General features: G+C 47.8%; 1 protein-coding gene across 1 annotated transcript in view; it reads right to left on the bottom strand.

The window, feature by feature from the left end:
- Positions 1-5,400: 5,400 nt before the first annotated feature.
- SOCS7 (suppressor of cytokine signaling 7) overlaps positions 5,401-9,156 on the bottom strand; it is a gene marked incomplete at its 5' end in the record, with an annotated part of 33,726 nt that continues 29,970 nt past the window's right edge. The window contains one exon of the mRNA XM_084615670.1: positions 5,401-8,704. The remainder of the gene's footprint in view (positions 8,705-9,156) is intronic.

The following is a 9,156-nucleotide window of genomic DNA, read 5'->3' as shown; positions in this document are numbered from 1 at the left end:
CTGAGGCTACGGTGCAGACCAGGGGATGGGGCACAGCCCCAGAGCAGGAACCAGGACACCTGGGTTCCACTGCTGCCTTGTGACCTCTGGCCATTTTCTTCCCCTCCCTGTCCCCAGTTCCCCCATCTGTACAATGGGGGACACATGGCTCCTTCTCGGAGACCTGCACTAGCTACACGCTCAGCATTAGCCCTGAACAGGCCACCGGTGCCTGCCCCTTCTCGGGACCCTCGGAAATGTCCTATGCCCCGAGCCTGACGCCTCCCCACCAGGAACCCAGCACTTGCCCTGCAGCAGGTCCCTAATCTCCAGGATCTTTCAGTCCTTGTGCCCTCTGCTGCCCCCCGTCCAGGTCAATATCCTTCCCTCACGGTGGCAGAGAGTCAGTCAATACCCAGGCCAGCTCATGCCAGGTCTTTGAGCAGCTCCATAACAGACACTTATGTGTCCTCCCTTCGCCCCCCAGCCCACAATGGTTTAGTCCCTCAAGCTTCCAGTCACCCAAGCAACGCTCTTAATGTTCCTGCCTGTCCTCACCCATGGTCCCTTGCCCTGGCCACAGATGACATCACTGCCCCTCTCTCCATTACACTCCTTCCTCCACTCCCATTTACCTTTGACACTGCGCTTCCGCCACCCCAGACACTTCGCTGCACACACGTTCCCTCCTCCCGTTCCCTGACCCACACCAGCAGCAACCCCATCCCACTGCCATCATCACCACGCCCAGTTCGTCCAGCCCAGAAGTCACACCCAAGCACGTCTCTCTGCTGATGTTTCAGCCCAACATCATCCCACAGGCCAAACAAGTTAAGCCCCATGTTCCCCTGCTCACTCCCGCTCAAGGCCAGTAAACGCAGGCGCTCATGGGAGCAAGGAAAGCTCAGCCCCCCCCCCCCCCATCCTGGGATTTATATGGCTTTGGGACAAGGCAGATGAGTAAGTAACAGCCCTTTTCGGGGTGGGGTCCTCCCAGCAGGGCTCCCCGCTCAGCCTCGTCAGGGGAGCACAGTACATTGGGAGCAGGGAGGTGCAATTCCAGCACTTGAGGTGTTGCAGCATTTCACAGCAGGAGGTGTTGGATGACAAGGACTGGAAGAGGAAGACTTCCCTCAGCATCCCATCCTGCTGCAAACACTGGGGAGTTGAAAAGGGGACAGATAACAGAAGGGATCCTTGGAGCCCTGGAAAGGGAAGAACTGCCTTTGCACAGATTTCTAGGACCGGATCAGACGAGCCCACTTTCAGGCCAGCATCCTACCACCCACAGCAGCCAATACCAGGGGCTTTGGAGAAAGACACAAGAAACCCAAACGAAGAGCGATGGAGGAACCTGAAGGGTCCTCTTAACTCCAGGTGCTTAACTGTTGGAGCATGTACCATGGGGTGTGCGGACAGTACGGCAGACAGTTGTGTATCCCATTCAGTGTGGCATGCTTCCCTTCCAGGGGCAGGCGCATTCTAGAGTCCTTCCTAACAGGTCTGTTGCTTTACAGCTCCCGGAGTAAAGAGGCTGAGCAGTGCAAGAGAGGGACAAAGCCCCACATGGGGTGGGAATGGGTTACAGTACCCGCACTGGTCCAGGATCCTGGCTGGGAGAGAAATATCTAAAGACAGAGTCTGTGAAACAAATTTCTAACCATTTTATTTCAAATTCCCCTGTCGCGTCCCACCCACCCAAAAAACCCATTGTTCAAAACGACAATAAAAATGAGTTACAAACACAAAAGTCAGAGGTCTCCCTCCCTGACAATTTACAAAAAACTGAGAATTTTACACCAGCTTCCTGGACAAGATCTGCAGCAGTTACTAATGCTTCCATACGAGAGGCCAAACATGCCTATTAATACAATATATACAGACAACCCCCTTCTGGGACTAATCCACAGATACGCCCTGCTTCCTGCCCACCCACCCCAAAAAATAACCAAACACACTCAAAGTGCATTTGTTATGTTTTTATCAAAAAACTATTTTTTTTAAAGATTGGCCTGCAAGTCTGTTTACCATTTAGTAACTTTTTATAGTTTATGAAAATAAATTATACAGCAACTACTTTAATAAATTAAGCAACATCAAAAAAAAAGACCAAAAAATTAAGCAAAGCTGCATTTCTGCTGGATGGTGGTTAAAGAGCGCTGGGCTTGGAAACAAGTCAGAGCAGAAGCTTTTATCCACTTGGTTTAAAACATGCGCCACACAGAGGGAAGTTCCTTATCTGCATTGCCCAAGAGTCAGGGTCTTTGAGCTATGCAAGAATTTTGCATGCTACTTGGATTGAAATTAATCAAAATCAAATACAGTAGATATTTGCCTATATGTAGAAGCTCAATTTTTAAAACAGGATAGGAGGCTGCTACTCCAGTGTTTTTTGTATTGGTCACAGAGTGACGTTCAAAAAAAAAAAAGAGCGGGTGGGCCCCTTTTTTGTGTTAAGGCTTGGACGTTTTTGTTCTGTTTTGAGCACGCGTGTGTGTGCCAGCATTTTTCTTGATTAGCACCGATAGCATTTTTCATCTCAAAGCACTTTAAAAGGAAGCATCTTTTGCCCCATTTTACAACTGGGGAATCAGGCACAGCATTTAAGAGACTTGACCGAGGTCTCACCGTGGCAAGTCAGTAGCAGAGAGACAGAACCCAGGTCTAACACCTAGCAGAGTATGGTATCCCCTTGGGACTCACCTGCCCCTAATTTGTAGATTAGAACTTCAGGTCTTGTCTACCCTGTTTTACCTAGAAGACGCTATGGGGCACCTAGGATTGTGGAAAGTTCAACTGAAAGCTGAGACAGCTGAATGCACATCCGAGATCTCCAATGAGTGGTCCAACAGGGAGGCCTAGACCTGACAGTGATTTTAATGGTAGGACACAAGTCAAACCTGAGGCCTTATTTACAAATTGTGATGAATCGAGAAAGGGCACAAGCCAATTCTTCCCACGCCCTGTATGTTTAGCCAGTTAGATGACTCCTTCAGCAAACTCTGCTGCCTGGATTCCCTTATTGCCAGCCCTACAGCGAGCCAGAAAAATCCCACCACTGGCCATCACCTGCACTAGAATTCCCTGATCCTGCTCAGCTCCATGAACAGCTGTTGTAAGCCTCTTCACTGAGCTTATGTACTTGTCTATCCTACAAGATACGTGACCACGTACCTGGCTGGTGTCACCAAAGAGGTACGAGCCCAACTGCCAGAGGGGCACAGTGGCACAGTCCCCTGATCAGAAACGAACACTTCTGGGGTCTTCAAGTGCTGGATGTGTAATGTGGTGCCATGTGCCTGGAAGACGTGCAGCAAGATTAGAAATTCCCTCCCTGGCACCAGGGGGTCTCTATAGCCCAGCTGCAACACTCCCAACCCAACCAGGATTCAGCTTTTGCTCTGTTAGCCCCAGAAGCAGCTCGTTCCTGAAATGGGTTTGAAGACTGAGCCAAATATTTGAAACACCATTTGATTTTCAGCGCTGGTTTCCCCTTCAGAGAAGAGGTCTTCAAAAATTTCTACACTTAGTTTTTGACTTAAATATGGGAGCCCCACAGTTCAAATCCTGAGCCCCCTGCTCTAGCTTTAAAGGTGACAGCTGGCTTCCTAAATTAACATCTCACAAGTGAAAATGTCTGCAGTGTAACATCACTGGGGACATCAACTGTGTTCTTCCCTCTTCCCACGTCAGGTCATCCTCAGAAGTAAATTGCACCTGAAGCTCAAAACAGTTGCTGTTTTTATTAAAAGAAAGTTTACTCCCCAGGAGCAAGTCACGTCATCTCACTAGCTATAGACACTGCTGCCGTGAAAAGAAAGATGGTGATGTATGCAACTGGACAAATTTGGTGTTTGAGCTAGGTGCCTTTAAAGGCACCTTGTCAACTTGAATACGTTTGACTAAGAAATTTTGTACCAGCTGTAGTTACGTTGAAGATCAGCATCCTTGAAAAGACCATGGAAGAGATTTCTTTCAACTTTAATTTGTGCATTTGACAGCACTTTTAATATTAGTCAGTTTCACTATCCATCTCCCTTGCCGCATCAATAGTCACATTCTCCCTTACTAAACAGGGCCCCAATAATCTGCAGCAGAAAAACCCCCATGGTTACAGGACTCTAAGGGACCTCCTTGGGTCATCTCATCCAGTCCCCTACTATCACAGGCAAACCCCCATCATATAATCCTATTTATGAACGTATCAAACTTACTTTTTCTTAAAGGAATTAAGAGATCAGGACACTAAAGGACACTCCCAGTAACTTTAAGAGAATCAAGTTGATAGTGTCCCTTTAAATCTAGATAAGCCCACTAACCTACTACAAAAAATTCCCGTAAAAATGTGAAATGTTCCTCCCTACATGAGGATCACTGACAAAAAGGGAACTAGGAACAGGTCACCTATAAGATCTCCATCCACAGGCCTGCTACATCCAGTAAGGAAGAACAGTGCCCATTTGGAGAGGAGAAGTCTCTGTCCATTCCCCTCAGATTTTGATAGTCTCTGAATTGGAGCAGTAAAAACGTTTATACCTGCTGCTAGAGTCTATGAAGTTCCCATCGCTCCAGCAGGAAGAGCTACCAGCTCAGAAACCTAGTCATGAAGTGATAAGAGGTGCTTTCAATATGAACTTCTTTTAAACATGGATTTCAAAAGAGTTATTTACTGCAAGAGTGTAGAGAATGTTATCCAAGCGATACTAAAGAGGCAGCAGAATGGTTATGCAGTACGTGTGCCTCCCTTTGCTTGGGTATGCCACAGAAATGTGGAGGTGGGGTAAATTTACAGGGCACGTGTGTAGCACCCTGTCACCCTTACACAGTGCATTGCTTCCATGCCTGCCTCCATTCAACACAGAACATTAAAATGATCTTGCATAAGAAATGAGACATGCTCCAGATTAGCCCATTTAAAGATATAGCATGCAGAACCCTGCAAGCCCGTGGTAACAGTTTGGTGGAGTTTCCTATTGTTGAAGGCAACTAAAGTTGAGCCTTACAAATTATACTTGCCCAGAGAAATTTGCTGACAGGTAAAGCCTTGTTCGTTTCTCCATGGAAAAAGTACAGGCTAGTAAAATTGTGATAAGCTTCTGACTCTTGCAAGGTGCTTTAGGGATACCTGTTGGTAAGACTGAGGCTTCCACTAACACCTCCTATGCTCAGTAGCAGATAGCATTCCATTCCATACCAAGGAACCCCTGGCACCAGGCAGAGAAAATAAAGTAACTCTGACCAGCAGCTCAAGGATGCAGGCCACAGCCCTTGTTAGCCGACCACCATCCGGCTAGAACGCTCACCCACTGCAGCGTTCAAGTTTCAAGTACCAGCAGAAATTGCCAAACAGCCCGTGGGGGAAATTCCTTTTCGAAGATGCTCACAGCAGACCAAATACAGACGCAACAGCATTACAAAAAGTTATGTTGCTTCTTGGACTGCTCCTGATGTTTTATGTACATGACCTGCCCTAGGACTCAATGGCTCAGCAGGAACAAGTCCTCAGTAGTTGCACAGGGCTTACAAAAGGAGAGGGACATGGAGAATTAAAACATGCCAGAAAATGAAGAGGTCAGAATAGCGGAGATCAGCATTTCTCTTTAAACCAGCCAATGCTGGGGTGTAGATTTGTGCGTTTTTATCCCGCCCCCTCCAAAAAAAATTCCCTGCCCAGACAATCCCATTTAGGGATAGTAGCTCACTCTATGGGTTATTTCAGTGTTTGGGCCTTCCAAATGCATTTCCTCTTCTTTTTCCAGCCTGGCTATTTAAGTCTCCATCTTGCTTCCCCAAATCCAGCATCAATTTGACAGCTTGAATCTTTATCAGCTCCAGAAAGAACTGGGTGGGAGGTATGTGGGAAACAGCACAGACATCTTCCAAATTTAGTGGGGGGCTGGGAGGGGGGGGAGGTCCTCCCCTGACTCCTTGCGAGCAGACCCACAAGACTCCCAGACCCATGTTGATTGCAGGTGTTCGCCACGGCTGGCAGAAATCAAGGAACCATCCTAATCCAATAGCCAGCTCCTTCGCACTCCGCATTGCTCTCCCAATCCAGTGCCTCGCAGAGCTGTCCAATTAGAGGGAAGGTTAATAAGCTGTCAGTCTGCAGCTGCACATAAATGTACAGACATTTTGGAGGTATCAGATCCTCCTTTGCAGTCACTCTGGGGAAGCAGATATTTTTCCAGTGTATGAATTTGCTGGAGGTTGAACAGTTGGATTCTCAATCCATGGCTAGGATGAGGTGTATCAAAGCTGGAGGGATTACACATCTAGGGATCGCGGTCACATCCAGGCCACCTCCCACTGTAAAGGAAGATGCAATCAGTCTTGTGCATCCAAGCGGCGTGGATGGGGAGCTGTGGAGCATTCGTCCCAACTTGCTGTTTGCGCCTTAATCTTAACCATACCCACGACTATGTGAACTGCAAATCTCCAGCTGGTGGGGGAGAATGAGAGAGATTAAACTTCTGGAGGCCTCGCTGGTGGGTCATGTTGTGCTATGGACCTAAAGAACCCAAATTTCACAAGAGAACAAGACATGCTACAGCTTTGTCTACACTGCAGTAACCCAAAGTAGCAAGTCTCAGAGTCCAGATCAACAGGCTAAAAACAGCAGCATAGACGTTCCCACTTGGGCTCTGAAACCTGGTTAGGGAGGTGGGTCTCAGGGCCTGAACTGCAGCTCAAAAAAGGAACATCTACACTGCTTTTTCAGCCCCCAGGAGCCTGACCCAGGCTCCGAGACTTGCAGTCATGGGTTGGTTTTTTGGGGGGGGCAGTGCAGACATACTGTAAATGACCAGTCTCAGAGGGTATTCCTCCCTCTCTGCTAACCCCTGCCCAAATAGGTAACCACCAACGGGATGCAGATTCAGTAGCAATTGTTTTCAGACGAGGTATTTCTAGAGACTGCTTAAACTTTGTTGTGGTTTCATCCGGAAGTGAAGCTGTGCTCATTTACACAGGAAAGGAAGAGCCCTGGCCTCCAGCCCCCTCTATAGGAGTTCTTTACAGAGAGCCAGGCAGATTTCATGCTACTCTCTCTAACCTCAATATGTACATCATTCCTTAAGGAACGGTGCAAATCCTAAAGGCTCACGAACTGATACATCCAACATAAGGGACACTCAGAACTCAGCTAAAGGACTGCTAGGTAAGACGACCACAACCCGAGTGCCAGACACAAACATCACAACTTCCAGATCACCAGGCTGCTGGGAGGGGAGGTGTACAGGCGTCATGTTGAGAGGAATTTTTAGTTTAAATATACAGAACGTGAGATCCCTCCTTAGAAAGGTCTCATCCCCAAAGGGCAGACACTACATTTTGCCATGAAAACAACTCCTCAGCAGCTGTAAAGGCAGCAGCAGACCAGACTCCTTGAGATGAGAGAGCTATTACTAGTGCCAAACCCAGTAAGCCATGGAAAATTTAGGAGACACATAGCAAATGCAGTAGAAGCAACACTGTTTTAGCTCTCCTGTTACTGGCCCCATCTTCAGGGATTGTTACTCCCAGATCATCACATTCTAGTTCATCACCAGAAAGGCTAGAAATACAGAGCATCACCCTCACAGGAAGATCAGGAAGCGGTCTCCAATTATGTTGGGATCACCCTTCTCTCCTGAATCATCCCACCTAAACTAGGATTAGGGTGAAGAAAGTGTTCCTGTCTGTTGAGTCTCAGATGTCCCACAACAGCCTTAGCAATTTGTTGTCAGGATTCGACACTGCTTCTTTGATTAAAAAGCCTTTTCATTTGCAGCTTTTGGGAATAGCCAGCACAAAGGCCATAACAAAACTCCCCATGGCTCTGCAGTGCTGAGATTGCTTCAGTGAGGCAGGAATGCCCTTGACTCATGGGTTGCTGGAATTTAGACAACAGCTTTGCCAGATTCCACGGCTATCACAGGAAGAACTGTAAAGGAGTTTAGCCTGAAAAACTCTTGGGCTAGATCTTCTGGCATTTGCTGGGTGGCTGATAGCCTCTTGCCCCGCAACACTACAAGCTATTTCACTGGCAGAAGGCTTCAGAACATTTGAATGGGGAACGCTCTGTTCCCCTCCTTGGGTAGGATGTGAAAGTGCACAGGACCACTCTGCAATCCAGTAGGAAATCTCGGCTAAACGAGGATAGGTTTGGCTCTTGCCCAGTCTCCTAGAAAGCACAGGATCTACACAGCTGCACACTGTTTGAGTGCTGATTCCCCCCCACAATTATTCTACATAGCTGCACACGAATCTGGCTCAGTTTGCTTCCCAAGAGCTCTTTGGCCACAGCCACATGGATGGTAGCCAAAGAGCAGTTTCACCAGGATGGCTGGATTGGATACTCTTGCTGCGAGATCCCTCTCTTCCCTCACCCTCGAATCTGCGGTGTTACAAAATCCAGCTGCTCTTAAAAACAGTATTTCCCATGCTGAGGAACGGAAACACCAAAAATAAAAACGTAAATCAGAAATAGTGCCATGACATTCTCCTTTCTGCGAGGAGTCTGGGATCCAGTCCACTTGCTGTCAAAGGCTCCATCCCCAAACCAGGAGCCAGAGCTCTCATTTCCATTCTGCTGTGCTTCTTGGGGTCCTGAATCCTCTTCAGAGGACAAAAGAGCTTGCAAGCAGAAGTCACTACTGCAGAGGCAGGCTTCCCCCTTCTCGGGCCTCCTTTCTGCTGTAGCTTTGCTTAGGCTCTTTGCTACAGGATCTCAGCAAGCAAATTCCTAATTGGAGAGAGAAGAGTAAAAGAATTAGTCAGCCTGCTTTACATGGAAGACTCCAATGCAGATCAGAGACTCCCACAGGAGAGCTATGCTGGTACAGGAGTGCAGAGCGGAGCATAGGAACTTCCATACGGACAGACCCAGCAACGTGGATAAAGAGGAAGCTAAAGAGGAAGCAAGGCTCCCCCCAGTCAGAGCGGTAGAACTCCATTCCTTGGCAAAATCTGAGACAGTCAGTTAATTGCTCATTCTGTTAACCACTTGGATGCCAGTATTGACAGCTTGTTCCTAGAAGCCTAGCTCTTGGCTTCAAGGGGTTAGATTACAAGTATGTTTCCTGAGCTACCTCACACCTAGAGTCCCAGCTGGGGAACCCCCCACCCCATTATCAGATTGATCTGCCCATCCCATCTCTAGCTCTCCTTTTGTCTTTGGAGAGGAGAAAGACCCCA

Source organism: Lepidochelys olivacea (genome assembly GCF_965140295.1).
Source record: "Lepidochelys olivacea isolate rLepOli2 genome assembly, chromosome: 27".
In the NCBI taxonomy this organism is placed as follows: Eukaryota; Metazoa; Chordata; order Testudines; family Cheloniidae; genus Lepidochelys; species Lepidochelys olivacea.
Note: the sequence above shows the minus strand (reverse complement) of the source record. Positions and strands in the feature narration are given on the sequence as shown.